The 15,194-nt window shown below is 41.5% G+C and overlaps 1 protein-coding gene and 1 long non-coding RNA gene across 11 annotated transcripts in view; one reads left to right on the top strand and one right to left on the bottom strand.

Moving 5' to 3' along the window:
- Positions 1-2,858: 2,858 nt before the first annotated feature.
- Positions 2,859-6,594, bottom strand: LOC147652760 (uncharacterized). The gene is made up of 2 exons (XR_015288586.1): positions 3,490-6,594; positions 2,859-3,333 (listed from the first exon to the last, which is right to left on the bottom strand). It is a non-coding gene; the product is annotated as an uncharacterized LOC147652760 (long non-coding RNA).
- PPM1A (protein phosphatase, Mg2+/Mn2+ dependent 1A) overlaps positions 6,592-15,194 on the top strand; it is a 35,276-nt gene continuing 26,673 nt past the window's right edge. For 4 of the 10 annotated variants that reach the window (XM_086895171.1, XM_086895170.1, XM_086895164.1 and 1 more), the window contains exon 1: positions 7,070-7,286. The gene's annotated coding sequence lies outside the window, so the exon portion shown is untranslated. Of the gene's footprint in view, positions 6,714-6,922; positions 7,287-7,647; positions 8,019-15,194 lie in introns of those variants that run through there. The other 6 variants (XM_086895165.1, XM_086895163.1, XM_086895168.1 and 3 more) reach the window with 5 other exon arrangements.

Raw genomic sequence — 15,194 nt, 5'->3', positions numbered from 1 at the left:
TTCAGATGTGTTGCTTTTAGCTTAATTTAACTGTTTAATTGACACAAAAATAATTCAGCTACTCAGCTGTGTTCCAGCTAACAGCTTATTAAAAGAGACAACTGATTAAACTCACTTATGTGAATGAATGTAGCAAAGCATAATTTGTATGTGGTTGTACGAATAAGGTACAAGGTATAACATGCGACTGTTGAAAGAAGAAAAGGACTGGTAAAACAAAAGGGGGGAAAAAGGGAGTTTACAAAATATAAATCTTATCCTCTCATCAAAACTAATCCCCCTCACATCTGGAAATTCCAGTCTTTATCAAATTTCAGAGTCTTGCCTGGATGTTAATAATTATAAACCCTTTAAGAGCATCATAAGACTCTTGATGACTCAGGATGAAGTATTCTTACGCATTGCCAGTCTCTCATGTAATTTCAGTTGTGATTGCTAAACTAATTCTTAGGTTAAACAACCGGCAATTGTGGGCAGGCCCATTACAATTGGCTGGGTGAGAGTGGTTTTTACAACGCGTTAATGACTGGGGGATTGATCCTGCAACGCTGAGCTCAGTGGCAGCTTTGTCCTCAGCGAGGACCAAGAGCAAACAAAACCAGCAATATCCACGTGCCCATATCCATGTGCCCTCACATTTTAATAAGAGCGTCTAATGAACGGAACAGGAGAAAGCCTGGCTGATAAAATATTCTGGGTGTTCTCTACTTCACAGATTGTCTTGTAGCAAAAGATCTAGTCAAGAGAATCGGGCTTTGAGAAATTGAATAGCAAGGTATAGGCATATCTTGGTGTCCAGTGACACCAATTAAATGAAGTGTGCTCCTCCGTGCTGGGAAGAAGTGTGGAAGGTATTCCTGTTGGAGTCCTGGTGTGTATTAATCCGCCCCAGCCTTTTAAATACTTCAAATCAACTTATGTTGTCTCTGAATGTGGCTTTAAGCTGATTGATGGTTTGTGTGCTGCGGAGAGGCACAGATGGTCCCAAAGAGACCATATGCATTGTACTGCCGAGAAACTGGTGGAGAGCTCAGGGACAGGGGCCAAAATGAACTGGCATAGCCAGGCAAGCCATGCCAGCTCTTCTTCAGACATCAAACGTGGTTATTTTGTCCCTTTTTCCATAACAAGTTCAGGACACACAGGCTTTCTAGCAAGACTTTTCCATTTCAACTCCCAAGGCAGCAGAGATTCCAAAGGGAGGGGGGAAAAAAAAAATCACCGTTTAAATGTTTTTCATTTTTCCCCTCAATTTTATTTTCTTTAAAATTTTTGTTGACTAAATTGACATTCATTTTTTAATTTCCACATGTCACAGGAAAAGCAAATTTTCCCAGCCACTGGGTCTTTGGTGACATTTTGCTCTAGATAGAAAGAGCTATGTGAAATGTGGGTGCTTTGCAGATGAGCTCTGAAACCTCAATAAACTGCATTTCCCTTCCTGAGCTTCCTGGATTTTTGACATCTTTGGGCTTTGGAAGAAAATGGGAGATGCCATGCTTTTCCCACATTTCATATACAAAAAAGAGAAAAATGGAGGCATAATCCCTCCCCAATATTTTAGAATATTAATAATATTTTATATACTAATTTACATTAATGGTAAATATATTACCTTTATTCTCCTTTTTATATTTTATTAATTCATAATATATATTTTATATGTTTGCATTTTATATGCTTTATTTTTTATTTTGCTTATATTTATTATGCTTTGTATTTTTATTGTGCTCATTTTTACAAGCTTTGTATTTTCATTATGTTTCTATACTGAATATGTTTTATATTAATTTTCAGCATAAAAGGACTTTGCTTCTGTTGATATTTTAGTCTTTACTGTACTTTGCTTTTGCTGATTTTCTTGAATTATAGGTTACTTCCATCAGCAAATTCTCTCTGGAAAAATAAAACTCATGACTCGCTTTCTCTTACAGCTAAAATAAGAAAACCACATTGTGACGCCCTAATGATTTTGTACCTAATTTTGTAGTTTGAAAATTACCAGCATTTGGTTTTTAAATGAGGTCATAACTGTTATTTTTTAAAGTGACCAGCAGAGCATGGATCTGATCTCAAAGTCAACAAACTATGGCAGGTTGGGAAGCACTTTTCAAGAGTCCAGCAGAAAGGGAATTAAATCAAATTTCAAGAATGCAGGCTATTTGCATTCTTGTAAGGACCAAAATGTTTGTGACATCCTTCAGATAAATTCAGTTTAGATGCAGGATACACCCTAGGTATGTGCTTTTGATGATTTAAACATCATGTGATTATTAATCATTTTATGGAGTTCCCAATGGCACAGCTGCCTGAGCAGATCCCTACAGGTGTCATCACACCAGGATGCTACAGGAATAGCACCAGGAAGGTGGAAAGCCTGCAGGTAATCATCCATCTGGGTTTGGGATTCCAAAAATAGGTGGAAAAAATCCCTGGAGAAGGGGTGGGGAAGGGCATCAGTACTTCCCAAGCTAAACATGAAGTTATGGCAACATCCCACTATTACCTGTCACACATATCATTAATATGAGGATTTCTGTAGATAATCTCTAAGCATCTCTAAGGTCTAAGGTAATGAGTTAATTTTAGCTATCAAAAAATTAAGGATCAAGTCTAAGTAGTCATCTCAGCTTCTTGTGAACTCATGGAAACTACAGAAGAGAAAAAACACACCTTCAAAGGACTCACCCAACCTGCTCCAGACACTGGTGAAAACATGACAGTAATGATCACCTGTCTCCTTCTACCAAACCAAGGCAGCCTGGACAACAGCTTGATTATACATCTAATATTTAGATGAGTATTACCAGCTGATACAAATGCTTTTCCAAACAAAACAAACCCACACAGTTTACCAATTTTTTAGGCTGCAGAACAACTTGAAATTTATTGTTTCCCACCTACATCAGGTATCCATGGCAGAACATAAAAGAGAGGAGGAAGAGGGACAGTAAGTAAAGGAAGCTGAAACTAAGGCTTCAGATGAGAGAAGTTCAGGGTTTTTTTTCTCTGAGAAGTCAAGAAATCTAAATGGTGCAATACAGCAGTTCACAGTTACAACAGTGATCCCCCAACTCTACTCTGCCTTAGGGAGGCCACATGTGGAGCACTGTGTTCAATTCTGATCTCCTCAGCTCAAGACAAAGAGCTACTGGAGAGGGTCCAGCAGAGGCCACAAGGCTGACCAGGAGTCTGGAGCATCCCTCCTATGAGGACAGATGAGGGAGCTGGGCCTGTTTAGTCCAGCGGAGGCTGAGAGGGGATCTCATCAATCCATACAAATATCTCAAAGGTGATGACATGAGGATGGTACCCAATTCTTTTTGGTGATGCCTGGAGACAGGATGAGGAGAAAAGAGCATGAATTAAAACACAACAAGGTTTACCACCACACGAGCAAGAACTTCTTACATTTACAGTGGCAGAGCACTGGAACAGGCTGCCCGGGAAGGCTGTGGAGTCTTCTCTCTGGAGACATTCCCAACCCACCTGGATGCATTCCTGTGTCACTGCTCCAGGTGACCCTGCCTTGGCAGGACGTTGGACTGGGTAATCTTCAGAGGTTCTTTCCAACCTGCCTGTTCCACGATTCTGTAATCCTGTGATTCTGTGATATTGGTACTAAATGTCCCTTGTTTGAGGAAAACACAGACAAAACTCTGATACTTCGTGAAATACCTTATGACAGAAAAAGTTTAACCACTGGTATGAAACCAGAAAGAGTTAAAAGGGGTGTTGGGCAATACAGCATGCAGAAATTACAGCAGGTTTGTACAGAATATGGCCATAACGATGGAAGCTGACTCTGAAGTGCAGTTAAATTGCCATGTGATCCCAGTAGCAACTGCGGTCCCATTTTCTCTTTTTATGGGAAATGATGTCATTTGGAACAGCTTCATCAGGCTAAGTGTGGAATTTTCTAAATTGAGTTTTAATGAATAGACTGGACAAAGTCATCCTCCTGCCTGCAGTAACTGAGTGTGCATTGGTGACAAAAAGCTGTTTATTTAGATACACAGGTTTTTATATTTTCTTTTTTAGAAATAATCTTGGCAATTACCATCCATCTAAAGACTTTTAAAAAGTTGTAACAGGAAACAGAATTAAAATTGTCCAAAGTAATATTTTCTAAAAATAGGCTGGGGGAGCAGAATATCATTTTAAATATGACTATAATGCTAAAAGAATTTTCTTGTTCCCAACAGTGAAATATGATCCTTCTCAATAACTCATAAATGATTTATGATACAGAGTTGAGTTTCACAATGGTTCTTGTTACTGTGGTGCTAATGAGTGTGGTGACTACAGGTCCCAATCATTTGTATCACAACTTCATGTACAGCTAAAGAGAAAATAAAGAGTTGTATGCTGGGAGATGTAGTCTCATCAACTACAAATATATTTAGTAGAGTGATATAATACACACAGCTGTTTTATCCTAATTAAAAGTGATGCTTGAATGTCTTGTAAATATTTATTACCATTGTCAGTGCAACAGGCCAAGCAAATCTAGGGAACTAAAGAAAGTTATGCTTAAAGAAAATATTGCAGTAATTTGAATTAGTCCAATTTCCCCTGAAAAATGTATAAATAGCAAATGAGAGCAGCAAACTCTCTGCTCTCATTACATCCTTGCAGCTTAAAATGAGGGCATCACCAAAAAGATACAGGGCCATGTTTTCATTCAGTTTTATTGTAAAAAAAACCACTCAAAACACAGGTATAGGTAACGTGGAATCTAAATGAAATCCATGATTGTATACAATTCAAAGTGCTAGGAAAGCTTTCTTGAAGTTGAAAAGGGGCATAAAAATTAAATTTATTTTTAAATGGAGAGAGTAAAGAAACATGGCACACGCCTGCAGGAAAATTCTATGTAATCTTGGGAAGGGAAGGGCTAGGGCTTGCATTTAAATCGCTCTAAAGTTCTGTTTCCATCCACAAATTTTACTGCTTTTAACTACAAAGGCACAAAATTTCTAAATAAAAGGCCCTTAATAATTACTAGAACATTGAGCACGACTGAGCAGTGCTCAGTATCATGATAAGGATCACGATTAGGGTGAATACAGGGAGATCTCTGAACATTCCATCCAGCCACAGGCAGCAACAGGGAAGTGGAGATTCTGCAATCCTACCTAAACATGGTCAGTTCATCTATCACAGGAAAACCATTCAGCAATGAGGTTTCCTTGTATTTTTCACAGCTCTTTGAGCTCCCTCTGGGCAGGGATTTGCTGTAAACTGCCCTCAGTCACTGATGAACTAATGGTTGTGGACAGTGGGAACACAACCTGCAGTTGGAGGCCTCTCCCAATATTCAGTTCAGGAAATGCTTTGGTTTGGAAGGGACCTTAAAGATCATCCAGTTCCAGCCTCCTGCCATGAGCAGGGACACATTCCACTACACCAGGTTGCTTCAAGCCCCATCCAACTTGGTCTGGGACACTTCCAGGGATGGAAGCAACCACAGCTTCTCTGGGCAGCCTGTGCCAGGGCCTCCTCACCCTCGCAGTAAAGAATTTCTTCATCATTTCCAATCTATAACTACTCTCAGTTTAAAGCCATTAACATATGGCTGTTTGCTGTGAATACTGTTAAAGATGGAAACTATCTAGACAACCTTGCCAAGCACCCACTTCATCTTTCGAAGTCCTCATCATCTCCCTCTGTATTCAATTCCTTCTTCACATCCTCAGAGTAACCGTGTGTTCCTAATCCTTCCTCTGAAGCACTGCTCCACCTCAGAAAACCCCAGCCACGAGGTTTAACCTGCTGGAAGAAGCCATTCCTTCCAGAATCACCCCTCTCCCTTCACAGCCTCCTTGAGCATCATCCTCCCCTCCTTGAGACAAAAGAGATTTGTCTAAAAGCTTCTCCTCTCAATTTGTTCCCCGCAGACTGGTGGGGGAGTCACTTCATGAACACACTCCCATGTCTATTGTCCACAGGCCAGCCTTCATCAAAGGGGGCTGAAACCCGTGGGATTATTAAACCCATTATGCGTTCATTACTCGTAATCCGCTGCTGATTTTGCCAGCGGTTCTGCTTCCAACGGGAAATCCTGCAGGGCTCCGATTCAGACAAGTAGGAATCCCTTAGGAGTAGAGGACATAGTCACAAGCTGTGCCCGGGGACGTTCGGGTTGGACACCAGGAGGAATTTCTTCACGTAAAAGGTGATTAGACATTGGAACGGGCTGCCTAGGGAGGTGATGGAATCACCATCCCTGGAGGTGTTTGGGAAATGACTGGACGTGGCACTCAGCGCCATGGTCTGGTTGACACCATGGTTGAGACCATTGTGGTGTTGGGTCGTAGGTTGGACTGGATGATCCCAGCCTAAATGATTCAGGGAGACGAGGCGGATCCCGCCAGCGCCTCGAGACCCACTGTGCGCTCCATCGTCCTCAGGCGGGCTGAGCTGCTCCCGCCACCGCACCGGGACCGGGACCGGGATCCGGATCGGAATCGGAACAGGACCGGGATGGGGATTTGGATGGGGATTTGGATCGGGATTTGGATCGGGATTTGGATTTGGATCGGGATGGGGAGCACCCGCCCCCAGCTCTCGCGCCAGCCTCTCCCCCTCAGGGGCAGGGGCGGGGCCGATGACGTCACCGCCCCGCGCGGCGCGGCGCGGGACCCGGGGCGGAGGGTGATGTAATACCCGTAACGGCCCCGCTCCGTCCGACATCCGGGTACCCTGCCGGGGTGCTGCTTTTTTTTTTTTCCGCCTTTTTTTTTTTTCCCCCCGCTTTCTTTATTTTCACCTGAAAGGCTCAATTTGTCTCTTTTTTGGGGTGTTTAAATTATTTGACTTTTTTTTTTTTTTTTTTTTTTTAACGGGGGAGGGAGACGTTGAGGAGGGAAAGGGCGCGGGGACGCGCGCGCGCGCTCCCGCCTCCCCTCCCCTGCGGTGTGCGCGCCTGCGCAGAGGGGCGGCGGCGGCAGCGCAGTGCGAGTGTGTCCGTGTGTCCGCCCGTCCGTCCGTCCGTCCGCGGCCGGCGCTCCGCGCGGCGCTGCGCGGGTGGGCGCGGAGCAGCTCGGGCGGGGAACGGGGACGGGGGGGGGGCCAGCGGCGGCGGCGGCGGCGGGGCGAGATGAGCGCTGGGCTCCCCCTGGGCACAGAGCCGCCCTGTGAATGAGCTGAGGCGAGGCCGCCAGCCGGGTGCCCCCCTCCTTCTCCTCCTCCTCCTTGTCCCCCCCTCCTTCCCCTTCTCCCCCGCGCACCGCCGGGAGCGCGGCCCTGCCCGCACAGCCGGCGCCAACGCCGCGGCCGGGGGGGTAAGTGGCGCTGCGCAGTGCGGGGCCGGGGCGGGGTGAGGGGGCGGCGGGGCCGGGGCGCTGCGGGGCCCCGGGGCCTGTAAACAACCGGGGGCGGCGGAGCGCGGAGAGCGCGGGAGCTCGGCGCCATCCCCGGCGGCACAGCTGGGAGCGGGCCGGGCGGCCGGAGGGAGGGAAGGGAGATGGATGGGGAAGGGGGGGAGCGATCCCGCTGGGATGCCGCTGCCGGGAGCCCCCTGCGCAGCCCCTGCATTGCAGGCGCCTGCTGAGGGTGGGGGTGTCCCTGCAGCCCCCCGGGCACGGCGGGAGGAGGGTGAGCAGCGGGGTCTGGGCCTGGCTCAGGTAGGAGCAGCAGCTTTCCTTTTCTCCCTGCCCCCTCCTTTCCTCGCCCGGAGTTCATTTAATAAAGGCTATAAACAGCCTCTTCTCCCATCGCCGCCCAAACGCTCGGGGCAAGGCACGGACAGGGAAAAAAATAAAAACAAAAAACAAAACACGCATCTATTTATAAAGCACCCCACCCTGGCGAGGGTCGGAGCATCAAGCGCTCCCCAAATAGTGACATTTTGATGCAGCGGGCGGCTTTCCCTCGCCAACGCCTTTCGGGCGTTTAAAGTTTGTGAGAGATTTCGGTGCCTTTGAAAACAATGTCACGAGCAAAGGTTGCTCTGACGATCTGCGATCTGTCACAGCGTGCGTGGTAAAAGTCCGTGGAAGAAAATGCTGTCCTCGGTGAGAAAGTTGTGCGGTGATGTGCTGGGTAATTGGGCTTGCGTGTGAAATGCCAGAGGTTCTGAGCATACGTCTAACCTTTTTGTTCTGGTAGCTGTGGTACAACGTTAAGACAGGCTGGAGGTTGACAGTTTCAGTAGAATTGATTTTGCTGACGTCTGTTCGATATGTATTTGTATTTATTTGGTGTGATTAAAATATTTCTTAGTGTTGCTATGTGGATGGCAAAATTTTGTGGCTAGAGAACTAATGTTTAAGTTTACAGTAGCACTTGGGAAGAACTAAATGTTTTTGTGCTGTACCTTTTGTCAAATGGGAAAGTGCTGTGCATTGGGGTGGCCTCTGTGTTAACATTAATGTTTAAGGTCCATAAGGTATCTAATCCAAAAGAAATATTTATTTTTAATTTTTTTTTTTTTTGTGAGCGGAAGACAGTAGTAGATCATGAGATCAGTAGCTGGAAAGAAGGTTGTTTCCTTAGTTTGAGGTATTTTGTATCAGAGTAAGTAGAATCAGTATATAAAATAGAAGTTCTAGCTCTTTTGATTTCAGGGAATGAATTTTCAAATATGAGCCCTTGTAGCATTTTCCTGAACTGTTTCAGTGATTAGGTGGCTGAAGCAGGTTTTGTGAAGTACTAATAGAATTAAGGCTGGATGGCTACTGTTACTCAGGATCCTGAGTGAGTTGCCAAATGATCAAGAATTGTGCAATTTCTAGCCACATTTCTTCTCTGATAGCTTCCCATCTGTTGCTATTCATAGTTTCTTCTATGAATAACATCAGAGAAAACGTGGGCCAAGGAAGTTTTGCACTCTACCTACCCAAACACAGTAGTGTTCAAGGGAAGGGTGTTAAAGGACAGCAGCTTGGATTGGTGCACCAGCATTAGTTGATCCTAAAATTTTCTTTCCCAGGCCTTTCTGGCTCTCCCTTTTGTCTATGAGACTGGGCTAAAAGACTTACTGATTCATTGTGCCACTTATTAATGTTTTCCTCACAGAGATCTCTGTTAAAATACTCAGATAAACACGGAGAGGGTTTGTCTGTCCTCTCACTCTCTTCTGGCATAGCCATGTTCCTCTCATATACAAGGCCTAGCTCTGATTTACAGGTTTAGTCCTCTGCTTGGTGCTTGTCAGGTAAATCTCTCCCCTGGAGGTACAGTAGAAAACTATACCTGTTTTCCAAGTATTTCCTTAACTGTCTATAGGTATGCTTTGGATACTTTTGTTGAAAGTGAGGAGAGATGGAAATGCCAAATGACTGGCGAAGCTTGCACGTCCAAACAAGCAGAACTCAGAGCAATTTGAATTAAAGCAGAATACTAAAAAGTTGGGGTTTTTTTCCTATAAAATCAAGCTGGTTGTTTCTTATCTGGAGTGCAGTTTATACAGTGGAGTTGAGTCATTCTTGCTGAGATAGCATTTTGAGAACTGTCGTTAAAATGCTTAGATATTTAACTCTGGCACAGTATAATTTGCAAACTTATGTAACTGGTATGTTTTTGAATGCAGCTGTCAATAAGAGATCTTATTGCACTTTTTGTTTTTACTGGAACTAGGGAATGTAAAGCAGCTGCTTTTTCAAGATGACCTAAATATAAATAATTTAAGAATAGCATATTTCTTACTAAAATGTTGACATTTCTATTGGCTTAATTTTTACGTATTCAGGTCTATTCTGATGTACAAAATACTTACGTAATTGGCTAAGCAGAACAATATTGCAATTAAGTAAGGGAATGATGCAGGTTGTGCTGAAAAATAAACAAGTTTTAGAATGAGAAGTACTGTAAAATAACCGTTTTCATTTTGCCTCTGCAAACCAGAGACATTTTAAAGACTTGAATAGTAGTAATGGTTGAAGTCAAGATAATAGTGGTTTATCATAGTTAAACCTTAGCCAAACTGCATTTATTCTTATTATAGCGTGTGGACCTTTGTAATTTTTGCTTCTCTTTTCTCATAAATCATACTTGACTTTTAGTTTTTTATTAAATAAAATTGATGTATCATCTGTTTCTTTCTAAATGACGCAACTTGTCTCATTTGTTCTTTTGGAAATTAATCACTTTTTGGATAATACTTGGTTGTTGATCTCTTACTGATCCTCTGTAGTTTTAATCACACGATCCAAATTTCAGTTTAGTATACTAGGATAAAAAATAAATTTCTGTAACATTTACACATGCTTAACTACAATCCTCTTCATTGAATGAATGGCAAATGCAAAGTATCAAGTCAGTGTATACAGTATGTAATCCCTGAATAAATTACAGTGTTCTTAGGATATTTATAAGATCATGGGAATGTACATAAATGCACATTTTATGGTATTTTATGTACATTCCATTAACCAGAGCTAAGAAGTATTTTTAAAGGAGGATTCATATATTTGAGCCATGATGTGGTGCAGATCACAGTGGAGATAATGTTTTGTACTTGCAGCTTCTTTATGTTGCTCTCTGTCTGTGAAGGAACAATTTAGCATTTATTAAGGTTTAGTATTTCTAGAGTAAATCACTTGACTCTTAAGACTGAGAAGAATGTTTAGACCAAGGGAATTGTAATCAGGGCAGGAGGAGAAAGCAAGTGTGATACCATGGGAGTGAATAGGCTGATTTTTTTTTTTCCTGGGTAGAGTCAGTAAGCACTGGGTGTTACTGGTGTTAAACCACTGCTGCAAGGTCTGCTTTTCTGTACTTGTCTGCTGAACTCTGCTCTGTGTTAAACCACATACTGAGTTACAGATTTCTGTCAAGTTGCTATCTTTTTTCTTATTTATTTTGTTTGTGTTTAAACACAAATACCAGTACAATTCACTAATGGATATTTCAGCTGCCTGTTGGAGTCTACAGAACAGAGTGTGTTTATAAATACATGAAACAGTTGCTCAGATTTTTTTAACAGCTCTTCTCGAAAGGTGTTTATATGTGACTAAAACAACAGAATAAAAACTTCTTTCACTGACAAATAGTTCCAATGAAGTACACTTCTACTGTTCAGAGTGTCAACTTTATAGCAGTATATAGGCATATGTATCAAAAGAGCATCTAAGAGTGCTACAAAAGAAAAGGCAAAACTGGCTAGCCATGTTTCAATATTTAAATGTAGAGAAATGCAGTTTACAGAGAGAGAAAAAAGTACACTAGCCTCTTAATTGCTAACAGTCTAGTTTTCAAAAGTAAGAATATTGTAGTAGATAAAAAGGTCTTTAAAGTCTTCTAAGATAAGAATTTACAAACCCATCAAACTCAAGTGTAACATGACTTGTATTTTGATAGCTGCAGTTTAAATAAAGCAAAGCACTTCAGTGTGCTTATGGCGATACACCATGTGCAGCTGAATTATGTAGGACTACTCAGATTTGTGATGTTGCTCTCATCTTAAATGCCTTGCTGGATCGTGACCTAGAGAATGAAGTGTGTTCTCATGTTTGGGTCTCAGCTGTAACTTGAAGGATTTTGTGTATCTATGTGTGCAATTCATTTTTACTGCCAAATGTCCTTGTCATCTGAAATTCGAATGGTAGCCTTAATTCTTCTTGACCATATATCATAGCTATTTGTCCATTAAGTTCTGTGGTATTTTTTCCTTAGAAATGCCCCAAAATGCAGTAGCCACGAGAAGTGTGTAAACTATGCCTGAGTTCTTTGTGCTTGGAGATGAGTTTAAGAAATTCTCCAGCTGTTAAGTAAAACCCAGTCCTTGGAAAGGAGTGCAGAATGTGGAAAAATGTGGGCGGTTAAACAGCTAGCATTAAATTGTAGGAAAATTTAATGAAGAAAGAATCAGTTGCTGTCAGTAAATAATTTTCTACTTCCCTCAGTCAATTACAGTAAGTATTTGGACAGACCCTTGTTAAAAATCAGCTGCTGCTGCTCTGTATAAAAAAACATTCTGAGGCTGCAAAGCAAGGGCCTGTAAGCTTAGGAAATGCTGGCATTAGCATTGCTTTGGTATTTGAAGAACAGGTGAATCTGACAAAGTCCTTATTAAGTGACCAGAATGTTTAGAGCTGTCATGAACTCTAATTTGGAGTGAGAGGAACACCTTTACTGCCTTGTTTATCATGGGGAAATCACCTCTTTGCTGGTAGTGGTAGAAGTGAAATTGGTGATCCATGTGCCCCTTGGAGAAAAGCCTTCTGTCCTGAAAGCTTCTGTCTGTATAAAAGACTAAGAACAATAGGGTTGGGTTTTTTTCATTGGTTTCTTTTTTATATTTTTATGTAGTCTTGGGGGAAAAAAATCTATTTTATTGCAGCAGTCATCCTCTGTCCTTGTTCTTTTAATGAGATAGGAATGCTGGGGACGTGAGGGCATAATAGCTTTGTAAATAAAAGCTCTGTGTGTGTACAAATGAGCAAACTCCAGCTTTTCCTAGGCTTTGAGGATTTGACTTCCAGGTCTTAATGTGCTTCTGGCATAGTTTTGATGTCATTTCCTTGCAAGCAAAGCCAGGTTACAGCTGTAACTTCAGAACATTTCCTATTTTATTGCCATTTTATTCCCGTGTGTAGTCATCAGGTTTCAAGTCTCTCCTGTATGCTGCTTTTCCTATATCCTCACCAGAATAGTGTTAACATTGCTGAGATTAGAGCTCCACAAATGTTTTCATGTAAAGTGAAGGGAAATCGCTTGTGTATTATTTCATAATATTGAGTGCTTGACTAAACAGGAAGTTTTGGGGCCTTCATGCAAACATCATCTTCTAATTATTGGGCACACGCATACTGGTTGTGTTTTCTGAAAATAGTTTATTTTTATTTTACTTCCAAGCTCTATCTGTATAAACTTGTTTTTCATTTGGGTTTTATTCTGCCATTTTGTTAAAATAAATTGCTCTTAAGACAAACCATAAATAGTTGGCCAGTGCTTCTTGTTGAAGTTAGAAAGATCTGAAAGCTTTAAGTAGTTTTTTTAAAGGAGCAGTGACATTGGTGAGCAACTAGAAACACAGAGGAGAAATCAAAGAGCAGATAGAGGGATGATTCCATGTGTTCTGTTTTCTTGAGTTATATAGGACTATATAACTAAATTTTTAAGATGTTTGTGGTGAGGTTATCAGTGAGACTATACAACAGAGGGATGGTGGGGTTCTGTAAGAATTTGTACACATTACCATAGGCAGCAAACAATACCAACTATAAAAAAGATGGCAGTTTCCTGAACTGAGAGTGACTGTGTGAGTGTAAATTTTTCCCCATATTTCAGGAATAGTTCATTTAATACAGTTGCTGTTTTGTTGATTTTTAAATTATTGTTATTCGAGCCTCCCTTTGTTTTTGGAGTCTCAGTGAATAATCCCATTGGGACCTTTTTCCATGGAGCATCTTTTTCCTGGTTTATTTTAACACTTAGCTAAAACACTGACAAAGACAAATTGGCAGTAGCTTGACTTCACTCCAGTTGCATTTGAACAACCAGAACAGTCATGGACAGAAGCCATTCTGGTCTAGAGGCTCTTTACCCAGTATCTTCACTCCTTTGGGTAGGGACAGGATGGGCTAGGACTCCCCAGTTGTCTTGATTTTTCTGAATACGTTTAGCTGAACTCGACAAAAAAAGTAAATGCTTTTTGTTTGGTTAGGTTTTTCTTTTTTTCCTTTGACACAGAAATGGCAGTGGAATTATGTGAGCCTTCTGCTAAAGAAAACATTGCTCTGTGAATCTTTAACTTTTTTAAGTGGCAGGTATTGTTGGATTGGTAAAACTGACAGTGAATGAAGATACTGAAGCTTCAAGCTGTAAATAAGAGAGAAAAAACACCCAGAAACTTAGAGAAAAGGGGGTTTTAAGCTATTATTTGAATTATTTGATATGTTCAGATTTGTTAAATTCTTGCACTCTAAGTGGCTTGTACTCAAGTAGGAATTTTCAGTTAGGCCCCCAATGCTTAGGGTGGGGAAATGATCTGTTCTGATGAGAAATGACAGTGGCAGAGCACTCGTGGTATTACAAATACTGGAAAAAATTGTAACTCAACTTTTATGACTTACTATAGCTCCATTCTTCTGAGTTGTCTCTTTCTGTTTCCTTTTCACCCGTGTTTTCTTTGTGCTGAAACCGTTGCTGTGTGCATGGCTGTGTAGCACTTTGTACTCCTTCTGTCATGAGCAGCTTGGTTGGAATCCTTAAATTCACTTGTTTGCCTTTTTCTTTCAAAAAATTTGAATCTTATTGCATCTCATTGATATATAAACTGAAGCAAAGCCTTTCTTTTTCCCAAATTCTGTCTACACAGACTGCAGCTTCCTTGGATCTTCTAGTTCTTTTTTTTCTGTTGCATCAATGGGGTTCTGAATTTTGGCTGGAGCCTGCAGGAATTTCTACACTGTTAACAAAGCAGTTGTCTAAGCTTTTTTGTCTAAAATGGGTGTCTTTTGTTTATCTTCCAACACTTCTAAGTAAGAAATCTTTGGAAAATGAAGTATAATCAGAAAGGTGCTGAACTCAGCACCAGCATGGACATGTTTTCTGCTTATTAATGCTTTCAAGCAAGGACCTTGGCATTTTCATTCTCATGCTGCTCAGACAGCAGCACATGAATTTATGCAGTTACCTCTTTGATTTTCATAGTTCTTGTTAGTGCCATTTTGGTTGTCTACATAGTTTTTCATGGTGATTGGGTTGCTCATACTTTGATGCTGCTGTGTTGTTTCGTTGTTTTTTTTTTTCTTATATGCCTTCACACTTCTAATTTGTAGTACAGATATTTAGAAAGAAACAAGAACTCTGTCTGGGCCAAGAAATACTCATTGAATCTTGTTCCGAGGGTGCCAGTCATGTCAGGATCCTGATGAGTGACTGGTACTCTAACTTGCAAGTTGTATCTCCTCTTAGAATCAATGTAGGGATTTTTCATTCCAGCAGTGGTCTTGGTGATTCTGGAAAGAATTTAGTTTCTTCCATAACTGACCAGATTGCAGAATTAACTCCATAAAGAATTCTTGAAATTACATCACTATCTTTCAAACTTCTGAAGGAACAATTTGTTAGAGGTGAATTATCTATTTCAATGTCCAGGGCTTCCTTTTGCAAAAATCAGATTACACATGTCTCTGCTGGAGAGAGTTTGAACCTCAGCCAAAATACACTCATATTAAGAAGCTTCTCATTTAACCTTGGAACAGGTTTAGTTGTCTGCAGGAAAGGTAGGCAGGAGCAGAAAA

This window comes from Cyanistes caeruleus, chromosome 6 (genome assembly GCF_971803275.1).
Source record: "Cyanistes caeruleus chromosome 6, bCyaCae1.hap1.1, whole genome shotgun sequence".
NCBI classification, from domain to species: Eukaryota; Metazoa; Chordata; class Aves; order Passeriformes; family Paridae; genus Cyanistes; species Cyanistes caeruleus.
The sequence above is the reverse complement of the archived record's forward strand: the minus strand, read 5'-3'. Positions and strand labels throughout refer to the sequence as shown.